General features: G+C 42.0%; 1 protein-coding gene across 1 annotated transcript in view; it reads left to right on the top strand.

The window, feature by feature from the left end:
- bnip1a (BCL2 interacting protein 1a) overlaps window positions 1–19899 on the top strand; it is a 55825-nt gene extending 35926 nt beyond the window's left edge. Inside the window, exon 7 of the mRNA XM_078169245.1 lies at window positions 19689–19899. The gene's annotated coding sequence lies outside the window, so the exon portion shown is untranslated. The remainder of the gene's footprint in view (window positions 1–19688) is intronic.
- Window positions 19900–23121: the final 3222 nt, after the last annotated feature.

Below are 23121 nucleotides of genomic sequence, written 5' to 3' on the forward strand. Positions count from 1 at the left end.
TCTCGAGCTTTTATTTTGGTACTTCCGGTGACCGGCAGTGTGAATTTGCATATTAGCTAAATATTTAGTTTCACCCAGAACATTTAGATTTAACATTTAACATTTATATTTATATTTATATTTAGCATTTAGATTTAACATTTAGATTTAGATTTAATATTTAGATTTAACATTTAGATTTAGATTTAATATTTAGATTTAGATTTAGATTTAGATTTAGCATCTAGATTTAGATTTAATATTTAGATTTAGATTTAGCATTTAGATTTAACATTTAGATTTAGATTTAGATTTAATATTTAGATTTAACATTTAACATTTAGGTGCCATATTTAATATTTAGATTTAACTATTTAATATATTTCTAAGTTAACAAATATTGCTGTAAATGTGGTAAAAGGTGACGTTAAAAAATTCACAACACTTTTTTAAACATTGTTTGAAGCTAAATGTGGCAAAATGTTGATGTTATTTTCAGCGTGAGCCACTTTACAAACGGCACCCCATATTGTTGCTGAACAAGTCCTTTAATGACTCACATACTAACGTTTGCTGTTAATAGGTCCACTATAAAGGGTCATTTCACCACACATATATATATTTTTTTAATGGATTTCAGTTTGAATGCTCTGGAGCTTTTTTTTTCCAGATAGTAAGACGACTGGAGGTCAAACTCTCCACCTTACTGGATTCCTGATGAATCAAAAGTAGCTTACATAGTTTAGAGTGGCTATGGCAACTATGGCTTATTACTGATCTACGAAGCATCACTAGGGTAATAGGAAGGATAATATTTTGAGAGCCATTCGTTAAAACTTTATTAGCTGCTATGGTTTCACATCCACACAATGATTAATGAGATTGAAATCACAAAATGCACAAGGGTAGAAAATTGTCTCTTTCATGTGTCTGTCAGCACGTCAGCTGCACCAACCTTCCAAATTCAATATTCCTCCAATATATTTCATCCTAGAAGTAATTAACCGTAACTCTGATAATAAAAATGGCATCTTGGCAAATCCCTGAATAGCCGGTGGCAGCTTATCTGCCACAACAGGAGCTACCTTGAGTAACCCTGTTTCAGCTTCTCTCTCTCCCTCTCTTTCCGCTTTCCCAACCTCTGTCTCTCGCTGTCTCTCTTATTCAGGCACATTTTCACAAGTATCCCTGCAGCTGCAAAAACACACACTCGCACATGCATGCACACACATTATTAAGCTAATTTGGAGCTGACATAGAGCCTTTTAAATAGATTGTAGTTGCTCCCCAAGCTGAGGACGAGGTTCATCCCATGGAGATATTTTAATGACGGAACACAGATCTACATAAGCTAGTAAGCAGGAGGGCGTTAAGACGTTACCTCAGTTCATCCCTCGTGTACCCTCTCTTTTCTCAACCCATGTATCTCCCTGTCTCTCCCTGAGTCTTCACCAAAACTCAGCTGCTTTATGAGAGGTGGTCATTATTTTTGCTTTGCTTTTCTTACTCTTCCTCTATATCCTCATCCTGTGTTCCACCTTTTATCTCTTCAGAGCTGCAGCAGTGCTGGGGAAAGACAAACAGGCTTCTCTTCAATCCCAAAATAATCTCTGGAAAGACATATCACCTGATGAAAGTGATGATGGGGCAACGATATAGAAGTTTAAACTGTAGCATATGATCTTGTTTGAATGAAAAGAAAATAGTTATGACTGGAGGAAAGAAAGTGAGGGCTGGCTGGCTGTGGGTTGTTTGAGGCTTATCTTGACTCACCATCAACGGCTAGCTCAAGCACAAGCCAAACACACTGCCAGCCCAAACAGTGTTTGTTGAAGACATTTTTGTTTAAGTTTTGTTATTTGTTCAAAAAGAGTCCAAAAAGAAAAAAAAATCTGGATGTAGTTTACTGAAGTCAAGTCAGGTCAGGTTTATTTATTGAGCACATTTAACGGTGCAGTGTGTAGGATTTAGTGGCATCTAGCAGTGAGGTTGCAGAATGGAAACTTCTCCTGTGTGCCAAGTGTGTAGGAGAACTAGGGTGTCTTATGTGAAAATGCAAATGGCCCTATCTAGAGCCAGTGTTTGGTTTTCAGGTGATTATAAATAAATGAAAACATAGTTATGAGTATCATATACCACTTTTGCCAATAGATGACCCTAAAACCTACTCACTGGAACATTTAAAAACAACAAACGTTCATCACAGGCGTTAAACAAAACACAGGAATGATCAAATGAAAAATCATAAATAAGGGAATAGAAGTAAGTTAATAAAAACAAAGAATATCTTGATAAAATCATAACCAGTGTTGGGCAGTAACATGTTATTGTAAGGCAGTTCACAGCAATGAAGTTTGTACCCCCTCTGTTCCCTTACAAATGTGTTCCTTGTTGCTAGATGTAGCGTGTTGATTGATCAGCTGACATAACAAGATTACATGAAGTAGGAGTCAGTTAGTAAAGGTTTAATCATGCTCACGGCTCATTGGATGGACAGCACTAGCTTGCTGTTCTGTGCCCGAGCTTGAGACTGCAGCCCATCAGAGTTGCCTACACTGATGTAAATGGCTGTATGTTCAGTACTCACCTGCCGAAGTTATGTAAAGTGCAGAAAAGATTCCTTGTCGTGTGAAGGGATTTCCACCCACGCACATCCAGAGGTAGTAGCCTAGCTTATTTCGGAAGCTGGAAGCATGACAATATGTAGTGTAACTAATTACTAATAAAATTATGGTAATAATATTACAGTTCCCCCAAAACCAAACATCCATCCATCCATTTTGTAATGCTGTGAGGTGGTGGAAAGATGACAAGAACACTGTTTCTGCAGGTAGTCGGACTAAAACTCTTTCCACTGCAAAAAACACGTCCCCAAACATCCAGTCTGAAACACCTACTACAACTAATCGCACAACAACGTGAAGCTCCAGGAAATACACCACCAAAGTTTAGCCGAGTGAGTGGAATACAGAGCAGTGATTGGTCACTGGATCTCAGGGGTCGGGAGGTGAAGTAGGAGATGAGCAGTTCAGAGATGTAACCTGGCATCAGCCCATGCAGTGCAATTCATAAAGAATCTTAAAATCAATTCTGTACATCACTGGTAAAAAAAATGGTAACACTTTACAATAAGGTACACAAAATTAAAGTAGTTACTGAGGAACTAATGAGGAACTAATGAGTAGTTACTGAGGAACTACGGTACACAAAATTAGAGTAGTTACTGATGAACTAATGAGTAACTAATGAGTAACTAATGAGGAACGAATGAGTAACTAATGAGGAACTAATGAGGAACAAATGAGTAGTTACTGAGGAACTAAGCTACACAAAATTAGAGTAGTTACTGGGGAACTAATGAGGAACGAATGAGGAACTAATGAGGAACGAACGAGTAGTTACTGAGGAACTAAGCTACACAAAATAAGAGTAGTTACTGAGGAATGAATGAGGAACGAATGATGAACTAATGAGTAGTTACTGAGGAACTAAGGTACATAAAATTAGAGTAGTTACTGAGGAACTAATGAGGAACTAATGATGAACTAACTATTAGTTAATGGTCAGTTCTTCAGTAAGCCCTGATCAAATTTCAGAGGAGTAGTTACTGAGGAACTAATGAGGAACTAACTATTAGTTAATGGTCAGTTCTTCAGTAACCCCTGATCAAATTTCAGAGGAGTAGTTACTGAGGAACTATCAATCAATTTCAATCAATTTTATTTATAAAGCCCAATATCACAAATCACAATTTGCCTCACAGGGCTTTACAGCATACCACATCCCTCTGTCCTTATGACCCTCGCAGCGGATAAGGAAAAACTCCCCAAAAAAACCCTTTAATGGGGAAAAAAAACGATAGAAACCTCAGGAAGAGCAACTGAGGAGGGATCCCTCTTCCAGGACGGACAGACGTGCAATAGATGTTGTACAGAACAGATCACCATGATAAATTAACAGTAACCCGCATGACACAATGAGACAGAGAGAGAGAGAGAGAGAGAGAGAGAGAGAGAGAGAGAGATGCAGGTAATGACAGTAGCTTACAACAACATTATTGAAAGTAATAATATTATCGTTATAGTTCTGGCTACTGTGGTACAATATGTTGAAAGTATGTATTAATATCTGGCAGTATACATGTGTGACAATAGTCATATGTGTATAATAACAGTAGAAGTATGACTAATGACTAATGATGGCAGCAGCAGCAGCAGGAGGCATCTGGCAGGACCACAGCAGCAGCACAACCACACACGTCACACTGTCCAGGCACCGCTGCAATATGAGTTAATCTGAGAGACAGTGGAGCACAAAGGCTCCGGAGAAGAAGCCGAGTTAGTGACATCCAGAATGGCCGAGTTAGCAAGATGCAGTAATAGAATACGAGAGAGAAGGAGAGAAGGTGCCCGGTGTATTATAGGGGGGTCCTCCGGCAGACTAGGCCTAAGTCAGCCTAACTAGGGGCTGGTACAGGGCAAGCCTGAGCCAGCCCTAACTATAAGCTTTATCAAAGAGGAAAGTCTTAAGTCTAGTCTTACATGTGGAGACGGTGTCTGCCTCCCGGACCATAACAGGAAGATGATTCCACAGGAGAGGAGCCAGATAGCTGAAGGCTCTGGCTCCTGATCTACTTTTGGAGACTTTAGGGACCACGAGTAACCCTGCGTTCTCAGAGTGCATTGTTCTGATGGCACTATGAGCTCTCTAAGATATGACGGAGCTTGACCATTTAGAGCTTTATAAGTTAACAGTAGGATTTTAAATTCAATTCTGGATTTTACAGGGAGCCAGTGCAGCGAAGCTAAAACAGGAGAAATATGATCTCGTTTCTTAGTTCCAGTTAGTACACGTGCTGCTGCATTCTGAATTAGCTGGAGAGCTTTTAAGGACTTACTAGAGCTACCTGATAATATAGAGTTACAGTAATCCAGCCTAGAGGTAACAAAAGCGTGGACCAATTTTTCTGCATCTTTTCGGGTCACGATAGGCCTAATTTTCGCAATATTATGCAGATGAAAAAATGCAGTCCGTGAGGTTTGTTTTAAATGAGAATTAAAAGACAAATCTTGATCAAATATTACTCTGAGGTTTCTTACGGTAGTGCTAGAGGCCAGAGCAATGCCATCTAGAGAAACTATGTCATCAGATAAAGAGTCTCTGAGTTGTTTGGGGCCAAGAACAATAACTTCAGTTTTATCTGAATTTAACATCAGGAAATTGGTGCTCATCCAAGTTTTTATGTCTTTAAGGCAGTTATGGAGTTTAGTTAATTGATTACTTTCTTCTGGCTTCATCGATAAATACAACTGAGTATCATCCGCATAACAATGGAAATTTATAGAGTGATTTCTAATGATGTTACCTAAAGGAAGCATATATAGAGTAAATAGGATTGGTCCGAGCACAGAACCTTGCGGAACTCCAAAACAAACTTTGGTACGTAATGATGAACTAACTATTAGTTAATGGTCAGTTCTTCAGTAAGCCCTGATCAAATTTCAGAGGAGTAGCTACTGAGGAACTAATGAGGAACTAACTATTAGTTAATGGTCAGTTCTTCAGTAACCCCTGATCAAATTTCAGAGGAGTAGTTACTGAGGAACTAATTATGAACTAACTATTAGTTAATGGTCAGTTCTTCAGTAACTCATGATCAAATTTCAGAGGAGTAGTTACTGAGGAACTAACTATTAGTTAATGGTCAGTTCTTCAGTAACCCCTGATCAAATTTCAGAGGAGTAGTTAATGAACTAATGAGGAACTAACTATTGGTTAATGGTCAGTTCTTCATTAACTCATGATCAGATTTCACAGAGGGGTTAATCACGACTTAATAATTGGTGAACTAGTTACTTCATCAGTACAGAATCATTACTCAATAACCCGTCCATTAGTTAACCTTTTTATGTCCTAAAGTAAAGTGACACATAATGAGTAGTCTTTCATTACTTCATCATCATCTTTACAATTAGTTCCTTAACAAATAAAATCACAGACAGCAGGATTCTTGAGAAGAGTTTAATTAATTATTTTCAGACCACATACACATTAATATGATCATCCATGTTATTCTGTACAAGGTGCTGACACACCAAACCGACATCAAAGAACTAGCGGCAACGAAAGCCAACTGTTGCATTGTCTACATCGCCTCACGTCACTCTGTGTCAATTGCATTTGAACACACTACAAAGACTACACCCAACGCTTGAAACTGTTACTCATTTATTTTGGCACTGCCCCATTGTCAAAAGACTCTGGAGTGATATTTGTAATTTTATTGCGAACAATATTAAAAAATAATTTAAGCTGTTTTGGAGGGATGTGCTGTTTGGACTTTTTGACTTTAACAGAAATATGGCAAAACCCATTGAAAGATTTATTATTAATCTCATCTTACTTTTGGCAAGATTTCACATTCACAAATGTAAGTTTACACATAGAAAACATTTTAGATTTTTAATATTTTCTTGTAAACTCTTATCCCCCTGGCATATGTGATATATGACATATATGTGTAATGTTGAAGATCTGCATTCTGTAAACTTCCTGTCTTAAATAAAGTTGTGAGGGAAAAAAAGAAGACTACATCCGACGGCCAAGTAGCACGTACGTTCTGCGCCTGCGTGAAAGGAAATAACACAAAACGGGAAAGCGGAAGTCCATTGAATGCATCAGATCAACAAAGTAGTGCGGAGTGACAGAGTGATACATCCTGTCAGCCGAGGGGTTTCCTATCTGTGCAGCCGAGCACCGCAGCACTTCCAGGGACTATTACATCCAGACGCTCTCTGTGTTTCCTCCACAGGCTCCACTTCACTCAACTTCACTCAGCTGCCCGACAAACCCGCTGCTTCTTCCCACTTTAACCTGAATAACAAACCAGGGCTCGGTGCTCCGGTTGGATCCAAACGGAGAGCCGGGGCTAACGTTAGCTGGGAAGCTAGCAGAGGCTAACTGGCTGCTTCCCTCCGGTCATGCTGCGGCTAACGCTCCGCTAGCCGCTCCCAGCTAGCTCCGGTTTGTTATTGAGGTTAAAGTGGGAAGAAGCAGCGGATCTGTCGGGCAGCTGAGTGAAGTGGAGCCTGAGGAGGAAGCACCGGTTAGCCCCGGTTTCACTACAGGCAGATTCGCTTGCTACAGGGAAGAGGATATAACACCTGAACAGCCAGTCAGAGGGATCTCTCTCATCGACAAGCACCGCTGCCGACTCAACATGCTCAATCAGCCGAAAATTTGGAATGAATGATGAACTAACTATTAGTTAATGGCCAATTCCTCAGTAAGTCCTGATCAAATTTCAGACGAGTAGATACTGAGGAAGTAATGAGGAACTAACTACCTTTTTTGTGTACCCTAAAGTAAAGTGAGACATCAAAATGAGTAGGTAATGAGTATTGAATCACTACCTACTCATTTTGATGTCTCACTTTACTTTAGGGTACACAAAGAGGGTAGGTAATGATTAAGTAATAGTTAGTTCCTCATTAGTTCCTCAGTAACTACTGAAATTTGATCAGGAGTTACTGAAGAACTGACCATTAACTAATAGTTAGTTCCTCATTCATTCCAAATTTGTTATTTTTGTTAAGGAACTAATTGTAAAGATGATGATAATGTAATGAAAGACTACTTATTATGTGTCACTTTACTTTAGGACATGCATAGAGCTCTTTCTCACCTGGAGAAGCCTGGAAGCTCTGTGAGAATCATGTTCTTTGATTTCTCCAGCACTTTCAACACCATACAGCCTGCGCTTCTGAGGGACAAACTAGACCACATAGGGGTGGCTAATCACCTCACATCCTGGATCCTGGACTACCTCACGGAGCGGCCGCAGTATGTCAGGACCCAGGATTGTGTATCGGACTTGGTTGTCTGCAGTACAGGGGCCCCACAGGGGACAGTGCTGGCACCGTTCCTCTTCACCCTCTACACTGCAGACTTTTCATACGACACCACCACCTGTCATCTGCAGAAGTTCTCTGATGACTCTGCCATCGTAGGCCTCATCACAGATGGGGACGACAGGGAGTACAGAGAACTGAACCAGGACTTTGTGGACTGGTGCCTGAGGAACCACCTTCAGATCAACGCGGGGAAAACCAAAGAGCTGATGGTGGATTTCCGCAGGTGCAGACTCCTCCCCCCAACACCGGTGAACATCCAGGGAAAGGACATTGAGATGGTGACATCTTATAAGTACCTGGGTGTTCATCTTAACAATAAACAGGACTGGACTAATCACATAACAGCACTGTACAGGAAAGGCCAAAGCAGACTCTACCTGCTGAGGCGGCTCAGGTCTTTTGGAGCGCAGGGGGCGCTCCTGAAGACCTTCTTTGACACTGTGGTGGCATCAGCCATCTTTTACGGAGTAGTCTGCTGGGGCAGCAGTGTCTCGGCTGCAGATAGGAAGAGACTGGGCAAGCTGATCAAGAAGGCCAGGTCTGTCGTGGGATGCTCTCTGGACTCTCTGCAGGTGGTGGGAGAAAGGAGGATGACAGCCAAGCTGTCATCTCTGAGGACTAATGACTCCCATCCTCTGCAGGAGGAGATAAAAGCACTGGAGAGCTCCTTCAGCGATAGACTGATTCATCCAAAGTGTGTGTAGGAACGCTATCGCAGGTCCTTCCTGCCTGCTGCTGTCAGGCTACATAACCAGCACTGCTCACAGTAGACTGCAACATGGACACTTTATTGACACTTTATTGACACTATGGACACTTTATGGACACCACAGCTGTCTGCTGTTTTGCACATACAATCACTTGCACTAGATGTGCTCCCTTTATCCACTGCTCATTTTCATTCACTGTTGCTCATTATTATCCACTTCCTATTATTTTCATTATTATTATTATTACTGTTATTGTTATTTATCGCCGACTCTTGGATTTTTGTACTTATTTGCATGCCTAGTTGTTTAAGTTTTTTAAGTCTAATTTTGAAATCTTTAATCTGACTCTTTTTCCTTGACTGCTGTAACACTGGAATTTCTCAATTATGGGATCAATAAAGGTGTATCTTATCTTATCTTATCTTATTTTAACTAATGGACGGGTTATTGAGTAATGATTCTGCACTGATGAAGTAACGAGTTCACTAATTATTAAGTCGTGATTAACCCCTCTATGAAATTTGATCATGAGTTAATGAAGAACTGACCATTAACTAATAGTTAGTTCCTCATTAGTTCCTCAGTAACTACTCTGAAATTTGATCGTGAGTTACTGAGGAACTGACCATTAACTAATAGTTAGTTCTTCATTAGTTCCTCATTCGTTCCTCAGTAACTACTCTAATTTTGTGTACCGTAGTTCCTCAGTAACTACTCATTAGTTCCTCAGTAACTATTCATTAGTTCCTCATCAGTTCCTCAGTAACTACTCTAATTTTGTGTACCTTATTGTAAAGTGTTACCAAAAATAAAGAGAGGCCAGCACAGGGGGGGTATGGGCTCTCCTCCTGGTAGCAGTAAGGAGTCTTTCTGCTACATTTTGAATAAGCTGCAGGCGAGATAAAGCTGACTGACTGATTCCAGCATAGCGAGAATTACAGTAAAATAAAGGCGTGGAAAATCTTTAACAGTCAGTAATAAGTTTAATTTTTCAATTGATCCAAGGTGGTGGAAGCCAGTGCTGACAACTGAGTTGATTTGTTTCAACCAGAATCAAAGACAACACCAGGACTTTTTGTGTGGGGCTTTACGCTCAGTAACAGAGCATCAAGGGCACCGATTGTTGTTGCAGAGTTGTCTGTGAGGCTGAAGATTAGGACCTCAGTTTTATTCTTGTTTATCTGGGGAAAGCTTTTTGCAATTCAGGATTTTACATCCTCGGTGCAGTTTAAAAGGGAGTTAACATTGCATGGATCACAAGGTTTCAGTGGGAGGCGTAACAGGTTGAAGCAAAAGGTAAGCAGCAAACAGGTATTGATTCTCTGTCACTCCAACAGTAGTTCAACAAAGTCGATCCTCAGTGCTGCTGTGCATTAGCGCTTCATACACCTGGGACTCTAAGTTCATTTGTAAGCCCCCGCCCACTACCAGTCAGCCAAGAAAGAAAGAAAGTGATCATGTGAGCCTAATACTCAGCCTAGCACAATAGTGTGTAAATACCTCCTAAGTAGAGGTATGTAGGCTGCCTGCTCTTTAACTATAATTTCTCACATTCTATTTTTACACGTGAAGATGAGACACATGGGTGTGATGGCCTTGATGTTTTTGGAAAGCTAGCTAAGCTTGGCACAAAGAATGAAAACAGAGATTAACAGCTGGCCTGGCTCTGTTCAGAGTTAACAAAATGGGCCTACCATCACCAAGTAACATGCTACATTTTGTTTCTCTTTGTTCCTCCTCTCCAGACACATTTCTAAAGCCCCTTTTCCACGGCACAAAAAACACCCACTAACATCTGGCTTTTGTAATGGGCAAGGTTACAATCAGCATTCACAGTCAGGTCAAATGACTCTGCAGTAGTCACAGGTATTTATCAGCTCTGACTTTGATCGGCAGTGATGGAAATACAGCACCTGGGTGAACATTCTAATTTTAGCCCCACAAAGTACCCTCTGCCACGCCTGAGCAGCTCTAAAACATTCCAAATTAGTCTGCACTGAGTCTGAAATATAGACTGAATAAAGAAGGGGTATATAAAAGGAAGTAGTCTCCATATACAGACTCTACATTAAGTGAATGTAGAGTCTGTAGGCAAACCCCGGAGATCTTGCCTCCGGAAGAAGAGCGGAAGAGCCATGGTTTCCGGTTGTAGGCTGTTTGTAGTCCGCGTGATATTGACTAATCACATTTGAGCCGGCTGCAGCTGTTGCCAGGTTAAACGGTCCGTGCGGTGAACGAGGCGGAACATAATTGGCGTCACTGCAAACTCTGAATCCATCGCAATGGTTCAGCATATTTACATATATATAAACGGAAGTCGGAAACGGAAATTCACCTCCTCCGCCCAAATCAAACCTGAATGCCAAAAAATCGGGGGTCTGCCCCCAGAGGCCGTATCGCCGTCTGCCGGAAGTCAGATGCCGAATACAGCCGATGGGTTCCGAGAATGAAAAGGAAGTACTCATTGAACCATTTTCACTGGCCTCTGTACTGCTTTCTGCTGTTTACTAACCTGTTTTCCGGCCTGTCTGTGACATTGAACATGACCAGCATTTCACAGGCTTTTTTTTTCTTGGGATTTTCTTGAATGCCTGATTTCACAGCAGCTTTTCTAAAAACTTGCGATGCATGCTGCAATGTTTTCCAGTCTTTTATGCAATAACATTGTTGGAGCATGTGAAAATTGCAGAAATAGATGTGATGCCATCTCAGATACAGACTTTGTCATTATGAGCTCAGTTTTTCCAACAGAACACTCCTTGCTAGTTGCTTGACCCGACTTTTAAGCCCTTTGTTAGCCTAACCTGAACTTCAACCTGGACCTGTATGTGCCTGACCTTCTGCCTGCTTCATGAACCTATGACTCCCTTCCTAGCACTTTTTGGATTTGTTTGCCTGTTTAGACCGCCCTCCCAGTTCCAACCATTGCATGCTTATGATCCATAAGCGCTTGTCCGCATCTGTTTGATTAATGAAGCCCTGAACCGATCAGTCTGCATATGGGTCCTATCCCTGTTACCCTGCTTACTCCAGCCGTGACTGTTTGATCTGTACAAAACACAGAGTGTAAAACGACAAGTTGCAATCTTATGGGGCTTATGTGCTGGATTTCTTTTTGGCTGGATACAGTCACTTACTAGAGTCTCAGCTGGATCCTTGGCTCCAAAGTCATGGCTCCAAGAAAATACTTAGAAAATACTTAGAAATAGTCTGTCTTTATGTTAAAGCCAACCTTTTCCTGGCTTTAGCTTCATATTTAGCATGAGAGCAGTATCAATCTTCTCATTGAACTCTCAGTTAGAAAGCAAACAAGCCAATTTTGCAAAATACCAAACTGTTCCTTTAATACCTTTAGAAATGTTTCATCTACATTCATCTCAAGACCTGGAGCTAACTGTCCATCTGCCGTTGGTTTCCACTGACCCCAACAGTAATAAGAGAACTGAACAAAGAAAAGGCAACAGGAGGAGACAAAGGAAGCTGTCAGTACTATCTGATGTGACCCGAGAGCTCAGATTCAGGTATGAAGAGATGAATGGAGTGAGGTAATCTTGGACCTCAGTGAGTAACAAACAGAAAAGGAGTGAGCGCATTCAAGGACTGTCCCCCAACTGAACTTTAGTTGATCAATTAACTCCATTATGTTAATCTGGGATGCACTCCATGTTCCCTGTGGCTCTCAGTCCACCCAGGAACCCGGGGACGAGCCAAGACACAGAGGACAGGGAGACGAGTTCATTTCCCGCCGAACGGTGAATGAGGTCATCAAATGAGGAGCCCGGGGGCCATCCGTCCTCCTGCGAGGTCACCTCAGGGTCTGCAGCAGCCTGGAAATACAGCACATGTCCTGTGAGTGACCACTTTGATGTCTTTAAAGAAGGCACGCTCAGATGAAGATTTATCAGAGTCTGTCCAGTGTATTTTTTATTTGTGTTTTCATTTGCCAGAGCTTTAATGGGGCCCAGATTCTTTTGTACAAGATACCATTTAAACCTGATGAACTTGGGGGCAGATTCAAACATGCACGCACTCTTACATGTACACCCAAACCCGAGCAGTCACACGAAAGAGCTACAAAAAAACAACAGACGCATCCTTAGTTCCACCACATCCAGGTGAGTGGTAACATCTGCAGCTTTTAAGAGGAACAAAGCAACACAAAGCAGTTTTTTGTGTCAGCCAAAGATGTTGTGACTGCGCTCAAGCATGCATCCCAAAGGTGATTCATGACAGTTTAGGACCCAGGCTCCATTGCTTTGAGCTGACGCACCAAATCAAGACCACTTCAATGACCCAGAGAAGCAGCCGTGACTAAAAATAAAGAGGCAGAAAGGCCAAGAATAGCCTCGGCATGAGAGGAAGGAGTGAATTACTGCCGCGATAAGCCATGATTCCTACACATGCAGTTGGATCACGATGTGGCGGGGGCATGCAAATTGGTACCAGCTGTGTGGCCTTGGAGTATGCCGTTGCGGACAGGAGACAGGGTCCAACTATGCGGATTAATCATTTACTCATATAACACAGCCACGTTGGAAACCTCAGGCACTCACTGCATTTATCTCCATTCATGTGTGGTGGCACTCATGCTTGGCTTTGTGTGTGCGTGCGTGTGGCTCTGAAAACAATGCCGACCTCAGTGCCCACCACCTAGTCCATTATGGTTGCATATCATATCAGCACTCCGAATCATGAGCAGCACAATGGTTAAAAGACACCCTTCTCCTCCTCCTCCTCCTCCTCCTCTTCCCCTTGTGCACTTCAACATCCCATCACCCACTACAATTGCTCTCTACCGAAAGTCCAAAAAGTCTTGGTGTCAAACTGTTTCCAAGTTTTCGTGGAAACCATTTGGCCCACATTTTGGTTTTAAATGCATTCCTAGGATTTAGCACCCAGTTTTCTAGGAACAGCATATTCTGGGAACACTCCACTATACAGTATTTCAGAGAACTATATTTCATTGAAAATTTGATTTAGGAAAGTGTGATTTTTTAAAGTGGAGCCAGTGGGAGATGCAGCCAACAAATAAAGTTTATTGCCATGAGAAACCCAGACCTTCAAGGAAAGATGTCGGTGGTGTCTAGCCACAGCGTTGGTGCTGAGATGTCAGTAAAGTCGTCGCTGACACAGTGCTAAGGGGAATACATCCACGCTGAACGCTACAAACGCGCAACACCTACTCTTATAATAAACTTCTGAGTTCACATACATAGAATCACACACCTCATTTTACAGATGGGGGTTAAACACTCAGCATCATGATGACAGAATTTTAACGGCCGCACACGCATACACAAAAATCATTGCCTCTTTGAGTTGGTGGTTTACAGGACAAGACCCCCATGTGTTACTCAGCGAAGCCTCTGTTTATGGTGCTGTTTTTACAGGTCTATAAAATATTAGTCTGAACCACTCTGCTCTTGTGTGTGTGGAAAAGCCACATCTGAAGCCTGCTGGTTTGTCATGAGTGGCTGTGGGGAATAAGAGTTAATGCCGTGGCTTGGGACCTTTCCTATAACAACACAGACTCCTTCAAGGGTCCCAACATGACAGCCAAGACCACTGCTCGGGCCTCGCTTGCTGTATGTACTTCAAACATCAAACGAGCTACAGGGGACCTGTGCCGTGTTTACTGACCGACCTGTCTGGCCTGTTGCCAAGAGCAGCTCTCAGACATAAGTCGTTCCTCTGACATCACCGCGCAAGGGGATGGTAGGCAGACCAATGTGGAGCTACAAGAAACTATCTCAGACCAAAGCAGTTATACATACATGAGTATCTAGTGTCTAGAGAGGCAGGATATCCAAAGAGAGAAGTTTGGTGAAACTGGCTTCAGCCCCTTTCACACATGCACTGAAAAGCTGAAACTATCTTGACATTAACTGGAGGAGCTGTATGTGAGAACGCAAATGTCTGAATCAGTAAGACCGGACATTTAACGGACTCCGGCCTCCTAGTACAAAGTCCGTGTACGGTCCGATTGAGCCTATGTGTGAATAGAGAAGTCAAAGCGAGCAGGTGAGCATGTTGATGACGTTTCTATCATGCAGCTTGGACGAAATTGCAAGAAAACAAACATCCAAGAGTGAAGAAGAAGAGTAATTTACACAAAGACGGCAACGGAAAAGTCTACCTGGACAGAAGACATGATTCGGGAACTTCTGACGGTAAGGGCCGAGGCCAGTATCGTCAGACAAATTCAAGGAACGACAAGGGGGTGATCGCGATGTAATCTACGTCGTGTCTTGTCTCCTGCCACCCCTCACCTAAACCATACTGAGTATTTCCAGTGATTGAGAAGACGTTAGATATAGACAATCTTGATCTTGTGTATAATGTTCTTTTGCACCGTATCAGTTTTACAAGATTTCTTAGCTCTTGGCAAAATGGATTGTAATACCCTCAAAATCAGGCAATGCCACTAAAGCCCCGTTTTCCACCAAACATTTTCAGTATGGTACCTTTGGAACTAAAAGTACCCTTCAGACATGGTACCTAGACCCTAGCGTTATCTTTAATTGTGGGCGGGGTTATCGTCACTCACTGCTCTGACCAACACTCACTGTGTTTCCTCATTATCGGTGACATAGAGGAAAGTCTGCACTCCGTTTATTGTCCACAGAATGAGGCTAAACGCCAACATTTTCAGAACAAAATAGCTCAAAACAGGCTGCAGTGAGAGTTGTCTCTCCATGGGACATTTAAAAATAGTGGGTTTGTGCATTCAGTCCTTCTCAGGCAAGCTCAGGGGTTTAGTGTTGCATTGGCCCAACACTATCCCGGCAGTCGGCACAGTGAATGAAGTTATTTTTTCTCAGACTCTGGCTGCTGCAAGAGGCAGTAAAACATCCTTTCATTGCATAGTTACAGTTTACTAATAAAACTCTCCACGATATGAGCAGTGGTTACATTAATTTCAAAACCAGCCACAACTTGGCCCTGAGTGACCGTCCACTATTGACCAATCAACAGACTGCAGTGTTCACAGATCTGTGTGCTAGGTACCCCAACAGAGGGGGGACCAAAAATGGTAACCGTTCCATTGGTACCATCAACAACTTTTTTTGCAGTGAAAACGGAAAAAAAGCGTACCGAACTGAACTGGACCGTACCATACTGCTTGGTGGAAACAGGGCTTAAAGCTACTCCCTCTTGAGACCAGGAAGGCTGTTCCTTTATCAAACAAATAGAAAGTAAGTAAAGCACAAGTCACTGTTCATCCACATTCATTTATTCATCATTCCTTGCAGTGAAATCAGTTCAAACACAAACTTTTTTTTTTTATCAATTTCTTCTAGTCACAGAGCACAAACAGAAAACTCACAAGCCCATGTATAAGCACTTGACAGATTTCCATTAGCAAAGCCAAGAGCTCTGCTCAAATAGTGGAGGTGAACCCAGCTTACACCATGACAGGTACACTTAAAACCGACAGCGAAGACAAACTCAACCTCGCAGATTTTCTTATTTGTTTTCCTTGGATTGAGCAAGGCTAACTATACAAACCAAAAATGCAAAAAGGATTTTGTTTTTCTAATGAAAAGCATTCACACACAGCCCTCACTGCCCCCCACCCCCACTCTCTGTTGGCAAACAGACACAACTAATGCACCAAATTCTTTGCACATCATTACAAGGAGAATGTTTGGAATCTAACATACACACAACACATAAACAGACCGAGTTATATTTGTATATTCAATGAATAACTGCGTCTCAGAAAAATGTAAATAACTTACAAAGACAAACTGAATCTGTAGAGGAGATATAAACCATGAGAAAATAAGAAAAAGAGACAGTGAAAGAGAGAGAAGAAGAATTGGACAATAAGGTATTATGATGGAAGATGGCCTGGGGCATAGAATCTGGTGTACACACCATATGCACCACTTTGTGTACTGCATGCATGCATTTACCAGACACACACACACACACACACACACACACACACACACACACACACAGAGTACAAAGTGCATCCCATCCACCAACCCAGCAGGAGGAATGCGGGTCCAGTAAATATCTAAAAGGGGAGAGTTGACAGATGGCAGTCCTGAACACAATAATTACCACATACTTCCCACCACTGTGCATGTCTGCTACATCCTCAGCTCCTCAGGCCAACTCCCTCTAACCCAAACCAACGGCGCAAAGAGCCCACACAGCAACTTCATCCAGCTTAGGTCTCACAAAGAAGCCTGGCTTTGGGTTAGCAGCTGAATCTAACCCACAACACATATAGGCTGGAGAGCTGTTAACCAGAAGCATTAGCCCACAGACATATAGTAGGTTTAAGCTAACTCGAATCATGTGATACCGCAGTCTAGATCGGCTCCAACCACAGAAGCTTATAACCACAGAGGCAACGGAGGAGCCATTGTCTGCCTCTCTCACCAAACCTACCGTGACAGACTCCACTAAGACCATGTTTAGACCCTGGGGCTGCTTCTCACACCATAAACGCTCAACTTCAATTCACTAGCTGTCTGCAGCTCCCATCCAACCCACAGGTATGACTACGCACGCTGGGATGGCCAAGACAGCGTAATCAGCAGATTGGGGGTTGGAATCCGCAACCATGAAGATGAGTGGCGCCCACCATCGCAATGTCATGAAAACTAAGCTGCACCTCGCTGCGCTGAGGCTCCCTGGACCTTAAAAATGTCTCGCTCTGCTATGTGGTCTCCCTTGATAGGGAGTTCAGAGCCAAACAAGAGGTTCACACACTGGAGGAAGACATCAACATTGCAACAAGTACTTACGGGTCCAGTTTATTTCAACTTGTTGCACAAGACCAGCAGAGCTTCAAATGTTTACACCAGAGTCTCAACCTTGGGGTCGAGATGCTATTTGTGGTTGCTTAATATGCAAACAGGGTCACAGGAGATTTGACAAACTAGTACATGAATGTCAGATATATTTAGATTGAAAATAAGGAGATTTAAATATATTGAAATGTCTATGTGTTTCATTTAGAGCTTCCTCTACACTCCTGAAAACAAAATTACAGCGTACAGAATTTAGGGACTTAAAATCTGTGTCAAAATGGTTAAGAAATCCATCAACTTCAGACAAAACAAAAACTTACATTTTTGCCTTGAGATCAAACAAACCACACAGAGAACGGATTCATTACACGACTCAATAAAATGTGCCCAGAGGCAATGGATAAGTAAGGGTTTAAGGGATGGATCAGGGATTGTGAGCCGGATAAAAGTGTGTTCTGTGTGTGCTCAAATGACTGAGGGCAGCCTGCTCCCTCTCTCTCACTGTGATCTTTCAGCACAAGGTAATGATGAAGGATGAACCGGCCTTCCAGGGTTCACTGAGTTGATCTACAAGCACCCCACTGACCCCCCTCTGTGCACTCAGCTCTGATGCTTGGCCATGCAAGGAATGTTCACACATACGGATACAAACACAAACACTCAGGCATGGCCTGAAAACTGGTAGCAGGTTATCTAACATTCCTGACCTGGAAGACATTGGCTAAATTTGGAGTCTGGTCCTCACAATACTACAGCACTGGTTGTTTGTTCAAATGCCTTAAATGACCTATGTTTATGATTTTCTGAGAAGGACCTCGTGTGGCCGTGCGAATTATGACTGTTGTTTGTCAGAAGCAAAGGTGGAAGCAGCGTGATGTTGTTAAAGTACCGCAAAAGCTCTTAGGGAAGAGGTCTGAATAGATGGTTGGGTGACATCAGCAACTGCTGTTTGCATCCCCTTTTACTACCAGCTGTCAGCGTTGTTTTTCCTCCCTTAAATCTAACCACATAGTTTTTTTTAAACCTAAACCACAATATGTTTCTACCCTTAACCAAGAAGTTTTTATCCATACTAGTGGCTCTAAAGATTAACATGTCAGTCCACTTTGCTCCAGAAATAAACATCACGGGAAATACAGGATGGTTTGTTATAATTTTTGTACAGACATTTGTGGTCCCCAAAGGATGAAGCCTTCTGACTTTGGTGATCCTTATTAGTTATTTAAAAAATAATCAAGGGGTTTTCTACAGGTTCGAGAAGTGGAGGCCAATGCATAGGTGTCTTAAAACTGCATTGTTTTTAACGACCAGCGGGGGGTGACTCCACTGGATGCAAAAAGAAGTCAGATTGTGAACAAGTTGACCCTACTTCTCATTTGATTTATGACCTCAGAATACATTTTTCTAAGAGGTTTGTTTTCTCAAATTTCAAGTCTTTGGAGCAAAATGGACATAAAGCAGAGTATCTAAGGCATAGCTACCTTTTGATTGACACAAGGTTTGCTGCTAACATGGCATTGTCAACAGGTTCTCAGTCAGATCCACACTCTCATCCCCCCATCAATCTATCTATCTATCTATCTATCTATCTATGAGGATGGCAGTTGTAGTTTTACAATGTCTTGACAACTACTGGATGGATTGCCATGAAATTTCGTAAAGGCATTCAGGGTCTAATGGCAATCTACTGTTTACTTTGTGTTTAGTGCTAATTAGCAAATATTAGCATGCTAACACACTAAACCAAGAGGGTAAACATGCTGAACATCAGCATGTTAGTTTTGTCATTATGAGCATGCTAATGTTAGCATTTAAAGCACTGCTAAACTCACTCTCCCACAGCTGCTCTTATGGGTGTAGCTGCTTAGCCTTGTTTCAATCCAATCCATGATCTTCCTTGAAACCTTAACAAGTTAAAGGAACCAAATCCAAACCTTAACCACAGAGGTGTCAGATCAGAAATGGAGATGTGAATCATTTTTGTGACTACCATATGTAGTTTTTGTCCGGAAAGCAGCAACAAAGATGCCAATAGGGGCAGAGGATCAGAAAACACCCATGGTGTTTGGAATTGCTTTGTATAACACATGAATAAAGTCAGCCAACACCTCTGATGCAGACTAATATAGCATTGGCTCACAATGATTAGTAGCGCTTTTTCTTGCGAGCCCCCTCAGAGCTTTTATATGAAGTTCATGGTGTTTATCCAACTGCTTCTGTGTGTTTTTGGTCCAGCATCTCTAGATTTTGATTTTTCCCTTTCTCCTTCTTCTGCTTCTATGTTTACCCCGTCTGTTTCTTTCTCTTTCTCTCAGTTGAAGGGCAGCGGAGAGAGGAGAGAAAGTGAGTAAGAGTGAGCCATCCAACCCCATAAGACTGAACTCAATCAGCCATGCATCAACCACAAGCATTGGTAACCACACTCTCAAATGCTTATGTCAGATGTTATAAAGTGCCCATGTGGGCCTTATGAAGGACCCCTGTGTGCCATCTCTAATAAAGGGCCCTTCTGTCCCCACAGCGACTCACACAGTGGTCTGGCCAGGGGCTCGATCCTAAAAATAAAGAAACATACATATGCATTTTAGGAATTGGTATATTTGTGTCATAGAGAATTCATCACTCACTGATGCTCACACCAGGGATTTATTTAGGAGAGAAATTAAAAAAGAAAAAAGAGAGGGCACTTCATGGTTTTTAATTAAAACGATTCATTACAGTTTTACAGTCTGACAGCAGCACTAAAATAGGCAGTCTACTGACCCTATTTTTTTCAGACGGCATTGGGATGAGGTTGGGAACATGTTGGTCAGCAATGCTGTTTACAGAACCGCCAAGCACATAAATTCATCTTCACTCCCTGTGAGTTGACATATTGTCAAAATAGTAGCACTTAATCAGTGAGATTTCCCCAAGGAACAAAATGTACAGAGCAAACAGAAACACCAGCACTCAGTTCATACCTCCCACGACTCACACCAGAGAATTTGTGTCCCAAAGCACTTCTGGCACATGAAATGAAGAGGCTGTACGTAAAGCCAGGCTGACAACCCAGTTAACCAGCCCGATACTGCTTGATGTGGATGGCAAATGTGGGAACAAGAGGCTTGATGGCTAGAAAGTAAGTTTTTTAAGGAAGCCACTATTAGCAATACTTTTTGGTAACAGTGGATAACAAGACTTCTTGTATGTGAACGTGATCGTCCATAGTGATGAATCCACGACAATTATCACCTTCCTCTGTGACTCCCTTCATCTCTGGAGAGCATTTTAACCTCTTTCAGCTCATTGTTTTGGTTTTCTAGCCCCAACTTACACCTCTCTCTCTCACTGCACAGGTGCAGCTGTTATTAGCAAAAAAGCTCTAAAAACAGAGTGCGCACTGACAGACTGCCTGCTTGACAGACTAGGTGGTGAACAAAGTGGAGCATTTAGACACTAATGAGCCAGATCCTTCCCTGAAGAATTTATAGAGGCCAGAAACAAAGCTTAAAGGAGAGTGAATTTTGGACTTGTACTTGCTACACCTCTTTCTAAAGGGGTCCATGTCATTGGTTCGACAGCCCATTGGTTCGACATCCCATTAGTCCGACTGTCCGCGGTGCTGAACGGCTCGCGGCGGGCGTATGGTGCGCCGCGACCAGCTTGAGGCAGAGCAGGCTCACGGCTTATGTGTTTGTCACTTTGTTTTTCATTTTAACCCACACCATGATCTTTTCGTGACCCTAACCAAGTGGTTTTTGTGCCTAAACCTAACCAGACCTTAACCACAGGGCATCATGATAATTTCGGAACAGACTTCGGAACAATGGGTTTCATATGGTCGGAACAATGGGATGTCGAACCAATGGGCAGTTCCCTTCTAAAGCGGGATTTGTAGGCCTACCCTACGCCATAGCCTACGCCATTGTGACCAAATACTTGAACGGTGGTGTGTCTGTGTTGCTCTGCAGTTACACCTCCAAAACATTAGTCAGCGGCGGAGGTTTCTGTGAAGTGCTGTAAAGTTTAGTTGATTCAAAACACACATTAAACACACATTAAACATGGCTTAATTGCGACAATTTCAAATACAAGTACACAAATTTGCTTCATGAAAACTCGCAGCATTCAAAGACAAGCACTTTAATCTGGACACATTTTCCTCACAAATGCAACTTGTTAATGTTATTTGCACAAGCCTATGGCATTTTACATTGTATAAATCAGCCTAGCAGCTCGCAATCTTTTCCTCCTCTCATATGAAGTCAGGGACAACAGCAACATGTAACGAAGGTAACGGTACATAATTTGGCTCCATTACAACTCACAAGGTTCAACGACAAAACAGCAGTTTTACTAAACACGTTTTCCAAACAAATGTAACATGCTAATGTTATTAGCACAAACCTATGGCATTTTACATTGTATAAATTAGCACTAGCCACAAGCAGAGGTTTCCTCTGCTCATATGATGCCAGGATAAATCCCGAGGTATAAATCCCTGAAGGATAAATCACACACAAGACTTAAAATGCTATTTTGTGGAGGCTTTATTATCTACACAATTTATTGTTTCTTATCTGTGGAATACAAGTAAATAAAAGCTTTGTTTCCACTGAGGGAAATGGTTTCAGCTTACAAAAATAGACAGGTGATATGCGACGCTGCGTCGTGTCGTTACGTTTGTGGGGAGGTACATGTCAGGTTAGTAGCTACCATGTCAATTCAACGCAGAAGTATAAATTCCGCCTAACTCGGTGCAATGCGAATAAGCAAATGAGTGAACGTCAGATTGTTTCAGTTTTTCCCAATGAAGATTTTCTAAGCTGCCTGTTGTCAGCAGACAGGCTAAGTGACGTGTCGCTTGCTTGAAAAACCTCTCACCCTGTATATATCTGGACAATTTTTCGCACTCCATTCACCAGAGTTCGCTTGCTTCCTGAACATTAGAAAGAGGTGTTAAGGTGACCAGAAACACAATCCCATAGAAATGCTAATGTTTCTGCTAATGCTGGATGTGCAAAGAACCAACTGTACGCTGACAAGTCCGCCCTACAAGTTAACAGGTAGTAATATGTATAAAATTGTGTTCAGAGCTTGTTTCTGCTGCCCCCAAGTGGCCAAAATTATTCAAATATTTTTGCAGCTTTAATTTCTAGTAAAAAAAAGAAAAAAGGGTGTTTTTTAATTATAAGACATACAGTGCGCACTATATGACAGCTGAGATTAGCCTTGTTTAGCTCAATAGCTTAAAGCATTTATAAAGTATAGTTTGTTCATTCTAGTAGAAATATATTAAAATTGTCATCTCTATCAGTTTCATCCGCCCAATGCCAGGGTGGATGGATACAAATGTTTAGACAAAAAAAAAGTTTCCAGCTATCATGAGTAATGATTTTGCAGGGTGTAAACTTGTGTAAGTTTATTAAAGAAAGGCTGTTAAGATAATATGCAGCATTAAACCCTCATGTAAGGAGATTCTGAATTTCCTCACCTTTAAAAAGACCTGTTACTTGATCCCAAAGACCTCCAGGAACTTGGCCAAGTTGAGGTATGCTCGCCATACCTTTTGAAATGCCTGCAGAGACAGAAAGGCAAAGAGCAAAGACTGAACTCTCAGCTTTAAGCCATTCTCTTTCACACACACTACCTTTTCCTTCCTTTCCTTCCTTTGCCCTCTCATCTTCCTCTTTTTGCTCCGAGGCTCTTCATCCATTTCCCCGTCACTTTACGTCTTTCGTCTGCGATGATGCTCGCAGAGGGGTA

The sequence above is a fragment of the Epinephelus lanceolatus genome, chromosome 7, assembly GCF_041903045.1.
Source record: "Epinephelus lanceolatus isolate andai-2023 chromosome 7, ASM4190304v1, whole genome shotgun sequence".
Lineage (NCBI taxonomy): Eukaryota > Metazoa > Chordata > Actinopteri > Perciformes > Serranidae > Epinephelus > Epinephelus lanceolatus.